Source organism: Haliotis cracherodii, unplaced genomic scaffold (genome assembly GCF_022045235.1).
Source record: "Haliotis cracherodii isolate W230 unplaced genomic scaffold, xgHalCrac1.p SCAF_5, whole genome shotgun sequence".
Classification (NCBI taxonomy): domain Eukaryota; kingdom Metazoa; phylum Mollusca; class Gastropoda; order Lepetellida; family Haliotidae; genus Haliotis; species Haliotis cracherodii.
The window spans coordinates 39355807-39376826 of NW_027266308.1; the positions used below are offsets into that span (position 1 = coordinate 39355807).

The window sequence follows — 21020 nt, forward strand, 5'->3', positions numbered from 1 at the left end:
TATTTGGCCAGTGAACAATCCCAATTAGCACCTCTTCTGCTTGATCAATGTACACAAGACTAATTTATTCGTGTATAATAATACGCACTCCTGTGTTATATGCACCCTTAGTTATGAGCAATTAAATTCTGGAAAATTATATCTGTGGTGTATATAACGCACATACTTTTCATTTGTATCATTTCAGGTACATAAACCTAGAAATTTAGCACCCTGTGTAATTCCAATTTTGGAACTTGTACTGACATTTACTGCAGAATTTGGAGAAACTGATGGCCTCTAAACAGCACAAGATAAATCTCAACCAAGATATGTCCACAAAGAAGCAGATAAAAAAGAATAACTGGAGACAAACAAAACATAAATGCCACAAAATCAGTCCCGATCATCTACCAAACCAGATTCCATTGGACGTAAGGCAAAATGGGCACAAGGTGAAAATTATATGAATGGATCACTGAAAATCAGTGATGACACCAGGTGTTCATGTAAAGGGTAAGCATGCGCTACCCGACTGGAAGCACGTGCGTCTCAAGCAATTTGCATAAAAAATGTACGTGTTTGTTTGTTGCCCGCCACTGCACAGCAGTACTACTGCTAATGATGGTAGTGTAGCCTGTAAACAATCAAGTCTTGACCAGAAGATGAAGCGATGGGCTAGAAGATCCAGTGACACCATAACATTTATTGACTTTGTTGAAACTTAAAAACGATAAGGTAATTTTGAATTATGTCTGCTGTGCAGACATAATGATGCTCACAAGTAAAGATAAATGTTTAAGAATTATGTTTGTTTTGCAACTGTGGGGGTTTAATGTCTAGGCATAAACATTTCCTTTGTGGTTGACTCAGGATAATTGATAAATGCTACTGAGCTTAAAAAGAAACTCGGGGACTTCAGTCAACCAAAAGAAGCAGTGACCCAGTTCAAGTAAACCTAAAACATCAAGACCATCAGCTGAAATGGATTCCACTGGGTAAAAGGCAAAATAACCGTGAAAACTATGAATGGATCACTGCTTGTCTATGAAGACACCAGGTGTTCACCACACACCTGGACACAAAGACAACTTCAGAGAGACAAGATAGATCATCCAGTGGGAACTGCTGGCTACTCAATGGCTACATCCTGACAATTGTGTGTAGACTGGGGACAAGAGAAAACATCCAGATGATGAAGTTTCTTAAGTGTCCTTCTTCTTCCAAAATATGTTGGTTCATGGATGTTGGTCACAAGGTCATATTCTAGAAAATATCCACCATCCAAACACACTCTACAATGGATGGAAGAGTGGAATCTTTATGTAGTGAGCAAATACTTGATACAGAAAGCTATGACGTCAACCTGGAGATGTTTGGAGGTGATGCATCTTGCTATCACCTACTGCCTCTCAGAACAGTCAACTCAATCTGTGGAGAGACAGATCAGATTAACACACTTTTAATGAATCTGGGTCAATGCATTATGTCATACTTGATATCCAGATATTTCTAAACATTATTGTCTACACAGCAGAACATCTGTGACCATCAAATTACATTTGTGGTAAAAATGAAAAGGAAACTAGAGAAGATCCAATCTCAATGTTGTATTTTGTCTATGACACAGGGCATGGAGTCATCCCACAGATGATATCCTAACCGTGTCAGCTTGCTGACAGGGTCATCCTTACAAGTATATGAAAGACATGGAATTCAGGTGTCTAAGTGAGACCCAGAGGATGCCCAAGACATCTCCAGTAAACAGTCAATTATCAATGCTAACAAGCAATCAGTTGACCCAATGAAGCGAAAACCTAAAATAGTTGCCATTGTTCAGAAGGTACACTCTTCTTAATTGCATGGAATCTGGAATGACACGTTGAGTCGAACAAAGGAGCACTCCATACAACATAGGGGATCTCTGGAGCCGTCTTTAGCCATGAGTGGTCATGGTTTATTAGGCCAATGGTGCTTAAACTGACAGAACAGGAAGTGGTTGTCCCATCCTGGAGCCAGTGTTGCATTTTGTGGCTAAAAGGGGGTCTTACCCCATCTTTGGTGTCACTTACAAATAGATGGATGACATCTTCAAAAACAATCCCTGTCATTCTGGAAACTAATGAAACTTGCAACTACACTCATTAACACAATATTTAAGGGAGACAAGCAAGTCATGTTTCAAGTCATTAACTCACCACTTTGTATGCTAACTCAACTGTTATATATATATAAGTCTAGCAGTTGATGATTACCCTTATCATACAGAAACGATGTTTAACTATCATGCATGGCACTAATTACAAATAGGCCTCTACTGACAAGGAGTTTTAGATCGATGAGCTTTAAAAGTCTATCTTTCAGAAGTCTTGCAATATTAAGATTCTAACAGATTCAAAACAGTTGAAATCAAATGCAAGCTGATAACCTTGGAGGAAAATATATTTTCCATTTTGCATCCTTTTACAAAGGGGATGCCATTCTCAGAACACTTTTCACTGAGAATCTAACATGTGTATCCAAGTATTTGTCTTAAACTCAAAAGACAGATATTACATTAATTAAATGAATAATTTTTCGATAATTAACACAGTGTATATTGATTGGTCCGTGAATACTCTTTGAGTAATCAACTGGAATTTATGGACTTAACAAAGGAATAAACTTATCTTCTTTTTCTACTTGTCTGGCATGTACATATCAAGATTTGACAGTACATAAATAACAAGGGTATATACTCAAAATCACAGATTTACTGGACGCTAAATGTTGCATCTTATATGCAAACAAGAGTTTTTTACTGGATGGTAATGTTGCATCCTATATGTAAACGAGTGTTTTACTGGACACTAATGTTGCATCCTATATGCAAACAAGAGCATTTGACTGGATGCTAATGTTGCATCTATATGCAAACAAGAGCATTTGACTGGACGCTAATGTTGCATCCTATACGAAAACAAGAGCATTTGACTGGATGCTAATGTTGCATCTACATGCAAACAAGAGCATTTGACTGGATGCTAATGTTGCATCTATATGCAAACAAGAGCATTTGACTGGATGCTAATGTTGCATCTACATGCAAACAAGAGCATTTGACTGGATGCTAAATGTTGCATCTATATGCAAACAAGAGCATTTGACTGGATGGTAATGTTGCATCTATATGCAAACAAGAGCATTTGACTGGATGCTAATGTTGCATCTATATGCAAACAAGAGCATTTGACTGGATGCTAAATGTTGCATCCTATATGAAAACAAATTTAAAATGGATGCAAATAATCTAAACTAAAAGTCTTGTTGGATGCAATACAATTATAATGGCTGCACATTTATCAAATAAAGAGTACACATTATAACTGACATTTCCTTTCTGGTGTAGGGTGTCAGTCGAGGACTTTCATTCATCTAACATCTATTGCAGACTTCTGAGCATGTAAAAGCATCAAATTCTTGGAGACCAAGTGAGGCATGAAATTGTTGACAACCTAGCTAGGATCACCAAATTCATGCCTTGTCCCGAAATGTATCACTGAGAGTCCGCTTGATAGACCCAGGTTACTCCCTGACACAAATTGAGAAAGGACACAAATAATTTACATCATGGATGCAAAGAAGTATGGCTGTTTGCATCACAAGAAATGACATCAGTAAAAGTTTGGGAAATGTAGTGAAGTGTGCCACAATATTGCCAGCCTGGGCCACCCATATTCATGCCTTGGACTCTCAAATTCATTACTGAGCTGATAGATAGAAAATAGATGGACCCAGGTGATTGGGGTATACACATATATATATACACATGACACTGATGACAACCTCTAGTTAATGCTGGAAATGGGGGACAGATCATGGATTAGTGTTGGGAAGTATTGATTGAAGACGGGATCATGAATGATCGATCATTGAAATTAGCATCATTTGGGTGTTTTTAAAAGGCAAGTTCAGTAAAACAATATCAGACCTGAAAAAACTCATAGTCAAATACTTACTTCAGTGCACTATTTTTCTGAGAGAAAAAAAGATACAGGCATCAATCTTTTTCAATTTAACTTTGGCTGGACTAACAACGAAATCGAAATTCGGTTCGTAAACTGTCGTGCAGATTTCGGTCGATTACAGGATTTGCAAAGCATGTGCATCGCCAACTCGTCAACAGATATTTTCAAAATCTTTTCATGTTTTTAATCAAGGTGGGGACTTGATGCACTTCGCGATGTAAGACCCGTTTTATCACAATATAGATCTTGATTATCGATCAGATTGTCTTGACTGGGTGCCATCATTTTGTTTGAAGCAAATGCAAGTGATACGAGAGGTGGAAGCTGATTGGTCCATAGGAGAGGCTAAGAATTGTCAAAACTCGTAACATCCACTGGTGGCGCTACGATTGAGCCCAGGAATTCCAGCATAGTACGGCAAGGGTGGAAACTGGACTTTTAGAACAATTGTCTACTTTTAATGAAACTGCAGTGTTACAAGATTGTAATACAAACTTCAAACAATGATTTTTAAACATCTGATGACTTGTATTTTCAGATGGAAGTCGCAAAACTTCAAGAGCATATTGATGCCCTGTCTGAGCTCCTCATGCTGCCATGGACCTACAAATTTAAGACACTCTATCAAGATATTCAGGAACTGGTCCAGAGTATGAGAAAGTACATTGACTTCCTGAGACAACAGTCCCAGCGGTCCAAAGAACGACACAATGCTAGTGCACCTTTGCGAAATCCTTCTGTGAATTTTTCTCTTGCAGTTATTGAGGCAACTGTTGGTCCTGTGGGGGAGAATTATTTGGATCTTGACAATACATTGGCTTCTGAGGATGAATACACTCCTGTGGAAATCAGCAACTATCCCCCAACCTGTAGATACAAGAGAAGAACATGGATTGACAATCTACGTTTGTCTGTACCAGTGGCACATTACAGTTACTTTCAGGGCAATTATCTCGGAAATATACATTTTGTATGGCGTTTGCCAGGTGATAAGAGCGAGAGGTCAGATGAAAATACAGTTAAAACTGTGCGGGTAGTCCACAAGTCATTGCCAGATTATGCAACTAGACAGATGAAGAAAGAGTTTTAAGCAAAATACCAACAGTCTACAGGAGTGTCTCCAGCTCTTCTCAGAAACATGTACAAATTCTTGACCAATGACAGTAGTGGTGCTGACAACACTGCACAAGCTGTGATTGATCAACGTGTTGAAGATGTGTTAGAGTTAAATGATCCTGATGTGGCATGGGATTTACGGAGACTAAATGGCAACCCAGACAGTACAAAGTTTGATACCTTCTGGGATGAAGTTGAAAGATACTTCCATGAAAGGGACCTTGCCGTCCACGAGCGGATCACAACTGTACCTTCCATATGCAATATCAATTGACGATCTTGTGTCAACGGTGAGAGGTCGTGTAGATCCAGAAGTACTCATTCCCTCTAATGAATGGGTGAGACTGCAGTTCTGGCCAGCCAATCCAACGACGAGGACTGCATTCCACTACACTGGTCGTTTCAATGTAAAGTTTTCACTTCAAACAAGACAGATACGTGGAAAACATGAGGATAGTCTCTATGTGGCTGTACAGTTGGTCTACTTGAAGAAATTTGCTGTGATATTGAGAGAGCATGTCGATTTCTTTTGGCTTGATGACAAAGCCATTGTTCCTATTGGAGAGCCTAGATTACCTGTTGGTACTGGTGTTCGCCCACATAATGCTTCTCTTTCCAGTACTACTGCCAGCTCTCTTACAGCATTAGATCATGATTATAATGTGTGCGGGGCATCCCCTCTGTTGCTCTGCACTGTGACATTCCACAGGATGCCAGTGATTCTTTCTTCAATGGAACAGCCTTTGTGACTGTAAAGGACAAAGTGTTCAGTCCGTCCAATGCTATTCGTCATGGTGCTGAAACAACAAACATCATCAAATCCCATTTCAGTACTGATGATGGAAATTCAGAGAAAGCTATACTCATAATGTACACGGATGGTGGCCCTGATCACCGCACTACTTTCGGATCTGTGCAATTGGCTATGATAGCCATGTTTGCATGGCTCGATTTGGACATGTTGATCACGGCAAGGACAGCACCAATGGGCAGTTGGGCAAACCTGGCCGAAAGAGTGAACTCTGTTCTGAACCTTGCACTACAAAATGTCTCCTTAGAGAGGGAACGGATGCAGTGATAATAAACAGTGCTGCAAGCAATGAGAGTGTTGAAAATTTCTTCGGAATTTTGAAAGATCATATAGATGATAAACTTGATATGAACAAGTTGACGAAGAAAGATCTGGAGAAATCAGATAAACTAAAGACTTCATGGATCGCCATTGTCGCTGTCGGCAGTACATCTTTCAAATCAAGAAATGTGATCCTCACAGAGTTGACGATTGTTGGTAATGTGTTATCAATCCTCCAAGACTGCCTGATGATGAGTTTGAACAATTGAATTTCATTCCTGATCCTGTTGTATCTCCTGAAAGTGGAGATAAGTTTGAAGAGTTTCATTCTGTCTATGGTACAGACACTACTGATTCAGCTAGACCCTCCTTGAGTTCTGTCACCATGTCTTCAATAAGAGACAAGCAAAACAGGAAAATTCTCACTGCAAACAAAGTTCGAGAGTCAGTAACAAGTGTTGAATGTCGTAAACCGAATGTGTTTATTCAGACACCAGACTTTCCTACAAAGACAAAACAGCCTTGATCCGCATGAGAGAGGGACGTTCTTACACTTGTGGGTCACCACTGTTTCCTCCAGCATCTCCATACTTTGAAACGCTAGTTGTGAAAGAGAGTCTCAGATGTTCGTCCACAATGGAGACTACATACTATGCCAGTAATACATGTTCTTTGCCAAGTGTTTGCTTTCACTGTGGAATTGCCAGGTCAGAAGATTTTGCTGATGACAGTGTAATCCATGAACTTCAGGCTATGTACAGCACTGTGAGGCCTATCTGTCGATCTTGTTAACAATCAGGAAAAGAAGCTGCAGTGAGGGGGAAATGTAATGTTAAAAAACTGAGAACATCATAAATCATTTTGCATTACCTGACCTGTAAATCATGCAGGTACTTGTCAGATGATGGAAGATATGTTAACTCCTGTGTTTTGTGTGAAATCAGAAATGGTACCTCTTATTTTTGAAATACATTTTCCAATTTTGATGTGATGTGGGGGAAGTCTTGGCCCGAATTTGTGCAGAATGTCTCTGCTCATGTATGTTATCCTTTTGTTGTTTTATGACTGCTTTTAAAAGGAGGTGTGTACCTCATAATTCAATGAGGAAAATGCTGTGTGATACTGAGTGAAAGTGGAAAAAAGTACTTTTTGTAACATTTCAGGTACAGTTTTTGTAGGTGCTAAATGGTTATTTGTTTTGAAGCCATTTAATAAGTGCCATTTCATTTTAGTGCATTCCACATGTTAGCATAACACGTCAGTCATGAGTGTTACCTGATCATTTAACACGATTATGTTATACTGGACAGAGTATTTCAAGTACTTGTATGTGCCAAATGTTCTTTTGTTTTGAAGTCAAGGGCTATTTAATTTAAGTGCATTCCACATGTTAGCATAACACGTCAGCCATGAGTGTTACCTGATCATTTAACACGATAAAGTTATACTGGACAGAGTATTTCAAGTACTTGTATGTGCAAAATGTTTTCTTTTGTTTTGAAGTCAAGGGCTATTTAATTTAAGTGCATTCCACATGTTAGCATAACACTTCAGCTATGAGTGTTACCTGATCATTTAACACGATAAAGTTATACTGGACAGAGTATTTCAAGTACTTGTATGTGCCAAATGTATATTTGTTTTGAAGCCAAGTGCTGTTTAAATTTCAGTGTATTTCACATTGTTTTTATATTTTTAAAATACAATAAAACTTTAATAAGTTAAAAGCTTGTTGTTGAAGTCTACCTGCTTGTGGAAAACTGCCAAAAGATACCTGTAAACCCTAGTCATCAGTAAGGAGTGTCATTAGATAAAGGGTCTATTGCTTGCAACATGCGTGGTGGGTAATACTGAAATACTTTTGTAGCTTCTGTGGCACAAGTGAGGGATTTTTTTTATTTTTTTATTTCCTCCTATCAGCATTCCTGCCTCCTAAAATCTGTAATACCTGCGAAAAAAAATTCTTACAAGTACTTTTTTTTTTTTTACATTCCCTCCTCCATTCAGCCACTTTACCCGAAAAAATCCGTAATCCTAGCAATTAAATTGGTCTGGCCTTATCTTAAGAAAAAAGTAAACATCTCAAGAAAGCCGATGGCACCCATCTGCAGCCCAAATACACTTCAAATCCTCAGAGAGACAGAAATATTTTTTTGCTTTGTGCTACTGGCTTTGTTGTACAGAGATGAATCAGACAGTAATACGTAAGACATAGATGGGTATATATATACATAAATACTCCAATCCATCCTCAGAGAGACAGAAAGAATTTTTTGTTTTGTGCTATTGGCTTTGTTTGTCAGAGATGAGTCACACAGTAACATCTTACTCTACTTTTTTAATTATTACTATATTGTTCACAAATTGCTCCAGTCTGAAACCACCAGACTCAGAAAGAGAATCTGTTGGTCACTTACAAAAGTAACATAGATAATAAAGACAAAATCTAAAACAGGAATACACTGCAGATAAAGAGTTAAAAGTTACAAAACCTTTGTGTGAGATCAAGACTTTGCTTGCTTGTTTGTTTGTTTGTTTCACAACACCACAGTTAGCAATGTGACAGCTTTTCAATGTTGTGGACTAACTCTAACCTGGAATTAGCAGGGAATGGCAGTTTGTACTTAGGTAAAGATCATATCTCTAATTTGCAGCCTATGAACACCTACACCATGAGACCTGTGAAGATCCGGGGTAGAATAGGTCTTCAGCAGCCCATGCTTGTTGTAAAAGGCGAATATGTTTGTCATAAGAGGCGACTAATGAATCGGATGGTCAGGCTTGCTGACTTGGTTGATGCATGTCATCGATCCAAATTGCGTGCAGCGATGCTCATGTTGTCAAATGTAGTCTCGTGATAAAACCTACCTTAATAATCACTGGCAATCAAGATACTGTTATGGCAGAATCGTTTCATTCTTTGAGACTTACCTGTAATGAAGAGAAAAATAATTAGTTCCAGAATGTCAACAAGTATATACACACAAAAACATACATACAGCTTTGTATAGTATTTCAGTTATATCACTTTGTGTCAGCTTAATGTTGTAGGAAAACCCAAAGTGATGCACTTGTTTTTCACTTTGGTACAAGCCACGAGCACTAGTAATGGTGCTTACACACCAGAACTTATTATCAGGGTGAATCTTGCATCAAAGGCAATGCTAGAAACTAGAAGCGGTCCTAGTGTCCTTGTAGTTTCTCTTGAATCTAGGTACTCCTTTATTTTTTAATCTCTAACATCAGGGTAATGACAAAGGCCCTTTAACTGAATTTCGAACAATGTCTAGGGATGCAATTCTGCAGAGCCAATTATGGCACCTTAGATGTCCGTGTCTCCAGTACGACCTTCAGAGTGAATTGTGGTGCCCCCTCAATGGGAAGCTAAGACAAGCAGAAATAGAATATGCTGAGCTGACATCAGGAACAAGTGTCTGTGACCCAACATTCCAGTATAACCAATTCAATATAAGTTTTGCCTCATAAGCAAACAGAAACTGCTGTTCTCCCCTGAGTCTGAACATTACCAGGATAAAAACATGCATCACCATCACCTCTTAGTCTGTCATACAGACCCTGAAACAAATATATCAAATACAACCCATGCAAGTCTATAATGTTTGGCAAGTCTAGATTACTGCAATATCAGAAATGAATTTTTTTTATTATGTTTTATAACAATAATTTAACAACTGTTTTTCTGTAAGATATGTTTATTTCAGAGAGTAGATGTCAGTCTACATTACCCCTCTGAGGGAGTGGATGTGAGCAATCACTGGAACTGAAGGACCAACTTGCACAAAGCGATCAAAGTGCTTTGATGATAGTAACTCCTAGGCTTACAATAGTCAAGCGCTAAGATCACTTTGTGCAAGTGGGCCCAGGGCAGTATCAGCCACATGGTCAAGACACTGACCTCCCAGGTTGAGCTGACCAGTGGCAATGGAATGGTCATGATCATTATCATTGGGATTGATGTAGAGCCACAATGAGGCCCTGGTGACCACCTTGTCAGACCTTGTCCTCATCAGAGTAGGAGCAGTCCACCACAACCATACTGCCCATCATTCACAAACAAGTGGTCTCCCAGTGAATACAACCAGTAACATTCATTCATCTGTTATATGCACCCTTAATTATGGGCAATTAAATTCTGGAAAAATATATCTGTCGTACATAAACATTTCAGGCTGTCACCATAAACCACAAAACTTATCTTTCAATTCCGTTTTTTTCACCAACATAATATTCTAATAAGAGACCCCTATTTCTAATTTTGAGAGCACCCTGGGCGCTTATTACGACGAATACAGTAGGCCTTTTTTCTTTATCAGCTGGTTCACAAATTGCAGCATCTTAGATGGCTTTACAATTAAAAAAAACAGAAATTCCACTTCCCAAAAGAAAAATTGATGTAGAACAGTGGTGAATGTGTTTGCTGATAATGAGCAGGATCAAGGTTGGATTTCTCATGGACTAAAATGTAATTTATGGTGACATGTCTATATATGGCTACTACCAAAATTCAGGTTTCCATCTAAAACGTCTGTCTAAAAGAACAGTCTAAACGTGCGTGAAATGGTGGTGTCAATGTTCTTCAAAATCATCTCAAATTCTGAAATATGGGGAATATGAGTAATATTGTCTGACTTGGCTTTTTCCAGCCATTGATACAACATTCATGGTTAATGCATCCGAGCATGAAACAGCTGACAGTTGCAATTAAGCAGCCAGTAACTTCAATTCCGAAAAACGATCATCTCAAATGATTAAAACCCTAAGTTTAAATCTTTCCTGAAACAGACAATTTATTCCATTAGCTGATGCTCAGATCAGATTAAATTTTGGTCTGAAAATTGATCATGTCAAATTTAAGAACAAACTACATCTTTGGTACTCTCAATGCGGCTTCAACAACAGTAATTCAGTAAATCTAGATTTTCAATCTATTTTGTTTTTATACTTTATGATGATCATGGAAGCATTTATTAAGTCAGCTAAATATATAGGGCTGGATACACAAGAACAGATCCAGATTCCAAAACCTGAAATCCTACATAAATATTTAAACTGTGCCTTAATTACTTATTAATTTGTAACACATTATATATACAGGGATGGGAATGGATATTTTCCTTTTAAGCTGAAACATCCTTGCAATGGAGTGTGGTCCATAATTTGGGGGAGTTTATGGGGGAGGCCATCAGATTTTGACAAATTTATATATTTTGGGATGAGCATCTTCTGAGTGAGGTTTCATGCCACTTTTATCAATATTCCAGCAATATCATGGCAGGGAACATCACAAATTGACTTCACACATTGTACCCATGTCGGGAATCGAACCCGGGTCTTTGGCATGACGAGCAAAACAAACCACTGAAGAAGGGCACTGGTCTTAAAAGGGTCAAAACTCAAAGAAAACACAAACACTTGTTTCCAAAGACATCTATATATAGACCCTGAAATACAAATATCCCAAAATTCCCTGGCAAGTCTACAATACTTTGGGAAGTCTCTAAGATTTCTTGGAGACATGTCGAGAACATTTCCAAATTTGACACATCAGAGACAAAATTTATGTCCAATACAATCCCTGTTTTGTCATGTACCAGGCCTTGTATCACCCGGCAATTGTACTGAAGTAATGGTTGATTGATGACAATGTCTCTCAACTAAACATTGTTTTGTCTTCTCAACAAAATAGCGATGAATGGTTTGGACTCCTGGTCAGATTTGGTCACCAGCAAACTATTCTTGTCATAGAAAGCAACCTATGCTTTGATTGTCATAAGAGGCACATGAGTGGATTGCATGGTCAGGCTCAGTGACTGGTTGATTGCATGTCATCGTATCCTGATGATGGGTGACTTTCACCAATCACTGGGTTGTCCAGCCTTGATAGCTGTCAGATTGGTGGAATATTTCTGAGAGTGGTGCTATATAACAAATAAAGAAACTAACATTGTCTCAAAGGGCACTATCTAACACGCCATACAAATTGATTTTTGTGTGTGTGGAAACTTGCTGTTCCCTGTGTACTGAGGTCTCTTAGAAAATAAGCTTCTGATGAAACTGATTAAAAAAAAAAAAAAGTCCTCATCGTATTTAATGAAATTGTCAATTTCTCAAAGTTCAATTCCAGCCTTCCCAATTACATTCTGATGTTGACAAATTCAACTTGACAAATTTGTATTAACTATATGAAGAATAATCAGGATGTGGCTTTCTGGATCCAACAGAATCCACGTGAGATCCCTATAGAAATGAGTCCTAACTGCAGGCAGATCAGTCATCACAGATGTGTCACAGATGTATCACAGAATTCCATCTTGGGTAAACCAGGTTAATCTTAACTGCAACAGGATAGAAACATCTTTGATGTCACATGTCAATCCCAATGAAGAAAGTCTTTGTCCAGCATCATTTTTGATCTTGTGCAGAGAAACTTTCCAGATAATTAACACTGGACTTTTGTACATACATCAGCTGTCAGATGAGGCTAATCAGACATGTTTCTGCAAAGTGTGCTGGAGTTCTTTTCTTTCATGCTTTAATTGCCAGTATAATATTAGCTTTGAAGCGGTGTATTTTATTCATAAAGGATGTTGAAAATGTAATATATTTGAATGACATGGACAAAGTACTTCAACATATTCTGTCCAGCTCCTCTGGAATTGGTCCATGCTCGTTTTTAGAGATTCAAGGTCAGATTTGTCTTCAGTAACCATCATGCATTTTATAGCAAAATAAAACAGAATGATCAGGCTTTGTGACCTGACTGATTTTGTGCCAGTCTAATGTTGGTGGAAAGCCAGCAATGACACAGGTCTCCGATGTTTATCCCTTTGGTGAAACCCTAGTGCATGGGCAGGTGCTGACAAACCAAGAATCATAGGATCCTGACATTCCTAACGGATATAATTCTGTAACAGAGAAGACAGTGCTACCTCATGCTTTCAGTCACTTGTTTGCTGAATTAAACATTCCAGATGTTTTCATTTTTATTAGCTCTGTTCTGGAAGGGTATTTTGAGACTAGTGAGAGACCTCCATTTCGTTTGGCCACTATTACCTCCCGACAGATGGATAACAAACAATACACTTATGACAAATGCCCTCTCTCGGCCACATGTAATGTTGCAGTGTGTGTTCCTGTGCTCTTGGTTTTTCGATGCTTAAGAAACAGTCAATTTTTTTGCGCTCGTCAAAAGAACAACTGACAACATCTCACCCACTTAAAAAATACAACTTTATCTCTAAACACAGGCCATCACCTGAGTATTTACAATGTCTGTGTGAAGCCACAATCCTCGTTAGAGCGGGGATACCTGCAATAACCATGTCAGTCTGAAAACACATGATGTCCGAAAACATCATCCGACGATATATGATACACTTACCACAAATGCACTCTCTTCCTTTGACATAAAGTATCAAAATGAAATCAACAATTATTTATTACAAAACTTATTATATAACCTGGTATTACCTGGTATGAATGAATTAATTAGGAGGTTCCCTCCCATAACGTAGACCTCCAAAATCATGCTGGTCACACCTACCGGTAATTAATGAATGGACTGGTCTACTCCCCTGCTATGAGGGATTATCAATATGTTGAGACAATGAGCAGTAGTGGACAACAACAACATTGTCTTAAAAAAACTCCTCCTTTCTTTAATCTGCTCCCTCCCGGTACATCACAAATCTTATTCAATCATTACCTTTAAAAAAGTTGTGGGATTTGTGTAAGAATATACCAAATGTTCTCAATCACTAATAATTCCTTCTCTTGTGTATGGTATAACATATAAATATATTTGAACATGAGCTTCAACCTCGTCCAATTAAGCTATGGCCGGACTTATGAAAGTTGAGTATGTCTTGTCCCAGAAAGGTGCCCCACAAGTTCTCCTAGACGGCTACACGTATGCGACACAAACAACAACCTAGAAGGTTTCCACTTCAGAATCGGCAAGTCCCTCCAGCACAAGCATCCAAACATCTTCAGATTTATCGAACTGATCCAGAAGGTAGAAATTTCGGAGAGAGCGAAACTAGCGCACTGATGCAATTTGGAGCAGCACCGCCACCCAGGAAGGTTGTCTACCCAGCTTTCTTTCTTGTTACATGGGTGATACCATTTTACTTAATCAAGGGTACAGGGTCCTAATTACTGATGCAACCAGCTATAACGAGTGTTGTTTTAATGGGTCTGCGTTTTGGCAGGTCTACGTTTTGGGAAGATACCAATTAGGACATTCTTACTTTACTTCATAATGTCATAATACTGAATCAACATCATTTATCAAGTTACCAACTTGTCTTTGGCAAGATGTCATCAAACATCATTAGAATTATAACTCAAAATTGAAACATACTTACCATATTCGATGTAATAAGAGCCCAGGGCGCTCTCGAAATTAGAAATAGGGGGCTCTTATTAAAATATTATTTTGTGAAAAAAAACCAGAGTTGAAAGATAAATTTTGTGGTTCATGCTGACAGCCTGAAATGTTTATATACGACATATATATTTTTCTAGAATTTAATTGTCCATAATTATAGTGCATATAACACATGAATGCATATTGTACGCGAATAAATAAGTCTTGTGAACATTGATCAATCGGAAGGGGTGCTAAATGGGATTGTTCACTAGCCAATATATTAGCAAATACCGCCGTGGATGCTTATTACGCCAAATACGTACCAGTGGTTGCCAATTTAGTGCCTTTTCAAGGCTGGATGCCGAAATCAATGCCATTCAAGCCTGTGTAAATACTGTCTACTTATTAGCAGGATCAAGCAATTCATAAACAAATGTAGCAGACTTAGAACTAAACTGTATTTTGTGTAATGACATTATTCACCAACCTGATACAGGAGAACTAATTGGCTGTCGAAGCATATTCAAGACAAGTCAATCAAAACAGACTTTGCTCATTAAAATTTTATGTTGCAAATAAATGTAGCCATAATGATCACCCTTATAGGTTCTACTACACCAAATCAGTACCAGTTTGGAGAGTGCGGTTTTCGTAGGGAGCCTTCAGTGCAGATCGAGAGATATCTGCAGGCTGTGATTGGAGGATATTCTGTAAGATTTTTATGTCTTTCAAATGTACATCCATCCAGTTATTAAAACTGACCATGTTTTTCTATATTTAGTACTGTCTTTTTCAACATGATGACTTATGCTGAATGTGACCACAGCTATTTTCAAGTAGGTGACATTTGGTGCGAAACTGGGGGTGGTGTGTTTAGCTTCCGGTACTCGGAAAAGGAGCTGGCTAAGCTAGTCATTTTTATTTTTTTTATTGCTGCTCTAAGGCCAAACTGTGCACACACGTACAGGTAATAGCTGTTGAATGCTTAGTTATTTAAAAAAAAATCATAACGTTACTATAGAAGTCTATGGGAAAACATTTGGTTGTGTGTAACCTGTAGGGTGAGTGCACATTTCAGTAATTCATACTTTACATGCTTTTCTGTTTATATTTCACCATGGATACACCATGGAGGCAAATTTAAAAATAATGACAGTGAAGTTGGGGACATTTTGGGTTGAATGGAGCATTTGGATGGGCTGGAAATGAATGTTGCTTCGCATTGTGGTCGATCTCAGCATGAACCCCCCAGGGTACCTCTGTCCAACAAACCCTCCTCCTGCCTTCTGAATTTGTTGAAACTGATGAATTTGACAACAAATTAGGATAAAGTCACCACTGCCACAACAATTTCTGCCTTGTGTCAATCGCTTGCCAGTCAAGTTACGCGATGCCGTTATCTTGAATATGAAGCATGTACACTGCTGACAGCAGAATATGTCAAACATCCCCTTATTTATAGTTAACAATGTAGCATACCAATATGTCTTTCTGTTAGGTGCTCTTGTGTGAATGAATGATGCTATTTTTCTATTAAGTTTCTTAAAACAGACTTATTTTTCACTCATATAACTTTCAAATAATTATTTTGTCCCCTCAAGAACTGACTCCTGGCTGTTATATCCAAACTGGTTTGCCATTTGATATTGTCTGAACACTTTTTTCAGCTTTTCACATGCCTGATGTTGACTGGGGAGGTATATGTGCACTCATGCAGAAGAAGTAGGAGTTTCGACATCGAATTTGGCATTTGGAGAAGCTGATCCGAAGTCCGGTGTTGGCAGTGTGTGATCGACAACCCTTGTTTTGCCTCGCTGCGCTTTATTACCTTGTAGAAGTTGTGGAACTTGGACATGTAGGTACAGTAAGTACATTTAAGAACCCCAGTCCACTTGAGGCCCCTCTGTTGCTCACTATCAAGTGCCATAATAAGATGACCCTCATGCACTAGACATTTCTGACAGTGCTCCCTTAATGCCTCACTGTACAGTTTTTTAGTTTGCAAACATGAAGTAAGGGCTATATACCAGTCCCAGAACCTGCTTAGATGAAAATAATACCCACTGGCTCTTTTGGAATGTAACATTATGGTTCTGAAATCATCTGTAAAGAATGTGATAGTGTTCGACAAAACTAAATTATCTCCCCTGTTTAGTAAAATGCATTGTATCTTTCATTCCCCTATAAACCCATAAATTATTGGAGAGAAACAGTATTTTAAGCTGGTATTGCATGAAACTGTTAATTGTGAATAAAAAGAATTACATTTATGTCAGAATAAGCTGTACATTTTCAAAATTATATGGAATTTTAACTTTGTTTCATTGAAACTGGCAAATAACTGAAATAAGCAAGTTTAGCCACCTTGAAACATTAAACAGTAAGAATGTTTGATGTCCTGTGAGTATTTTAAAGTCTTAACTAAATAAATCAATAGAGTTAAGTGTAATTTCCTTCCATGTTGTGGTTTCAAAAAGCTTTTTACTACTTGAGGGTCCATTTCAATTTCTCGGCTTTAATAGGCGGTATGGTTCACTGGTCAGTGTGTGAGATTGCTGTTAACAATGCACCCCTTTATTTCCTATTTTCTGGTAAAGTTCATTATCCAGCCTTATATATATGATGACTTTAAAGCTGCTTAATGTGTCCCTTGCTTATTGTTGGCCTGAATTCCATGCTCTCTGTCCAATTTTGAGATTTTTTTTCTGATTCCTTTCCATGTGTACTTATGTCATCAGCCTATATCATAGAGGATTATACTTTTGATTTTTGGAGTATATGAAAGCACAAACATTTGTGATAGCCCCTCCATAGATGATTTACCAAATGCTGACAGCCATTTGAGTGTTTAATTATATAAACAATGGATGGTGTAAGTTCGAGCAATCTCAAACAATATCAATCGCATCATGTCATGAGTGTCAAAACCATATTCCATGAATGTAGCAGACTCTGCTATGTTCTGATGATGTCAGCAAAGGAAGGCAAACAACAGACCACTACTCAATTTTAAATATGTATTGTAACTGGTTTTGAGGTTTAAAGATTTGTTCAATTTTTTTAGTCGAAAAAATATTTTAGGGTGATATGATCTATGCAGCCTCAATCATTTATAGAATTGACCCCTGACCACCATCTTTTATGAAATATAAATGAACTTCCATGGTCAGTGCATGAAGGTAAAATCTTCTTTATTAATACAGAAATGCCTTTTGTAAAACATTGATGAAGTGTACATCATTAAACTCTCACAACTCTTTCTGTGCATCAAAACTATGTATTCTGGTGCCATATAGACATGCTGGATAGGAACAAGTAGTGAAGCTTAATCCAATTTCCATTTTTTTTCTGAGAAGCTACATATATATACAACATATAAATCACAGATTTGACAAGTGCAAATATATTCTGATTTGTCTACAGGTTCTACTACACCAAATCAGTACCAGTTTGGAGAGTGCGGTTTTCGTAGGGAGCCTTCAGTGCAGATCGAGAGATATCTGCAGGCTGTGATTGGAGGATATTCTGTAAGATTTTTATGTCTTTCAAATGTACATCCATCCAGTTATTAAAACTGACCATGTTTTTCTATATTTAGTACTGTCTTTTTCAACATGATGACTTATGCTGAATGTGACCACAGCTATTTTCAAGTAGGTGACATTTGGTGCGAAACTGGGGGTGGTGTGTTTAGCTTCCGGTACTCGGAAAAGGAGCTGGCTAAGCTAGTCATTTTTATTTTTTTTATTGCTGCTCTAAGGCCAAACTGTGCACACACGTACAGGTAATAGCTGTTGAATGCTTAGTTATTTAAAAAAAAATCATAACGTTACTATAGAAGTCTATGGGAAAACATTTGGTTGTGTGTAACCTATAGCAGAGAGGCAAAAGGACATTGAACAGATTGCACTAAATACAGCGTCGAGACATCAGTAGGAAATGAGCACCAGATCATGGGGTCTTGTATAATGATGACATCAAAAGACAATAAACCAAACAATATTGAAAGACGCTATATATGTAGACAAGGGGTGAGAAAAACTGTTCCTAAAACTGTCATGATGCATTACTTCATTATTCCAATGTAGTGCTCTGCCTGTTGGATTGCCAAAGTTTTTCCCTACTGGACTTAAATTGCCAACAGGATGAAGCATGGAGATGCACATTGTACATCCAACTATGGTCAGTTTACTGCTATTGATGCCTTGAAACAAACTTTATTTGCATGAGAATGACTACATATGTCATAAATGCCATACTTTGACTCGTTAACAGTAATATTTAAGGCAGTTTGACTTTTAAATGTCAACATAACGTTTTCACAAGCTAAATACATGTTGCGCAGGAAGTCCCTGCAGTGACTGGTCAAATTGTTTCATATGTAAAAATATCAGGCAATAGCAATCACCTGCACCAATGTGCTACCCTTATGATTCTTATAATTCTTAATATATATAATAAAAGCTGTAACTAAAATAACACAATTTTTTAATATATTATTCTGATAAAGTAATTATTTCAGATAGAATTTCTTCCGACAATTGCATCAAAACAATTTAAAGTTGGATCATTGGGTACTTTTTAACTGAATCACAGATAGATGCGAGAGGAAACGTGTATAAACGTGAATGTGTTTTGAGTTTTGTTTTAGCCAAGATGGTGGACGTTTCCGAGCGAAAACGTACATAACGAACAACGTATCTAACAAACTGATTTCTCCGGTCCCTTGTAGTTTGTTTGTTATATCCATGTTCTACTGTATATCAATTCTAAGTGTAGCGAGTAAACTGTACGTGTCTATCCTCAACAGAAGATTATAATATTGGTGTAATGCCAATGGTAACATTGTAGAATCGCAGGCAGGCTTTCAACATGGGTATTCTACAGTGGACAATATTTTTATATTTTACAGTCTATTATTGAAAGATACCTGTGTAAATAAACAAAAGGGTCAACTTTATGCACTGTTTGTGGATTTCCTAAGCGTTTGACAGTGTTAGTCGAAATTGTATCTAGTCCTAAAAAAAAGAGGTGTATCTCCAAAAATGATAAGATGTGTTCAGTCAGTCTATAACTCAGTAAAAACTCATTTTCTGAAATATTTCAATGTCCACACGGAGTCCATCAGAATTGCGTATTTTCCCTTTTTATTAATGAGCTAGCAATCAAAATTAAGGAAAACTACAAACCAGGAATCCCGCTGCATCCTGATCTGACGCAACTGCTTCTTTTGCTATTCGCAGATGATATCATCCTAATTTCAGATACGTTTAGGGATTTGCAGAAACGCAATTATGTTATGGAGAAATGTTGCATTGATTATCAATTAGGTGTTAATTTGGATAAAATCAAAGTGATGGTAGCGATGGTATTCAAGAAGGGCGGGGGGCATCTATCAAGAATTGAAAAATGGTTTTACAAAGTAAAGAGACTTGAGTGTGTATCTTTGTACAAATACTTCGGCGTAATGTTTTCTAGAAATCTTTCATGGTCAAGATACTTCAAAAACGCTGCTTTGAAATGGAAGAAAACTTTTTTTGCATTTTGAAATCTTTATGTAAAGTGGATACTCTGGGTCATGAACTGTTTTTCAGAATATTTGACATGGAAATAACCCAAAAATTGCTTTATGGACAAGAGGTATGGGGTTGTATCAAAATGATAAAATGGAAAGCGTACATATGTTGCCGTGTAAGCGCTTTCTTGGTGTCAAGATATCTACCCCTTACCACATTATGTGTGGAGAGTGCAGACGATATCCATTATGTATTTATGCTTACAAAAGATGTATTAGTTACTGGCTCCAGCTTATTTCTATGCCTTAGTCCTGTTATCCATTAAGTGTTACAACATGGTGTTACAACCTGATGTTACAGGCATCTAATAAAGGCAAACACAACTGGGTTTCAAAATGTAAATATATCCTGTTTAGCTTTGATTTCGATTATATATGGGAACCGCAGCATATACACCATCCAAAATCTTTCTTTTCTGAATTTAAGTCACGCCTAAAATTTACCTATGAACAGGATTGTCACAGCATGCTGTAAAGTTTAAAGTTACTTTTGGAAAAGAGCTGTACCTCAGTTGTATATCTATCAAGAAATTCAACATGGCCCCCGCACAATTTCAATGTTTTTCACATCATTTGCATATTGAAACTGGTAGATATGTGAACGTACCGCAAAGTGGTCGATTATGTAAATATTGCAATTAAGGATATATCAAGGATAAATATCACTTCCTATTAGTTTGCTCTCTGTGTATAAACATCTACATACAAAATATTTACAAGAAACCTTTAGCCTTCATCTTAATAGGAATAAATTTATCTTCTCATGGTCGCAAGAAGCGGTACGTGTGTTCAAAATCATGCTATGTACCTTTATCTTTTTATGCTCCTATGTTAAATAATTCTGAGGATATGTCATAAATCTTCTATCTTGTCAACTAT

General features: G+C 37.6%; 1 protein-coding gene and 1 pseudogene across 2 annotated transcripts in view; one reads left to right on the forward strand and one right to left on the reverse strand.

The window, feature by feature from the left end:
- The window catches only part of LOC139442943 (cleavage and polyadenylation specificity factor subunit 2-like), a 233717-nt gene that overhangs the window by 93048 nt on the left and 119649 nt on the right, over positions 1 to 21020 (reverse strand). The gene's annotated exons all lie outside the window — the stretch shown is intronic.
- On the forward strand, positions 4525 to 7029 carry LOC139444085 (uncharacterized; annotated as a pseudogene).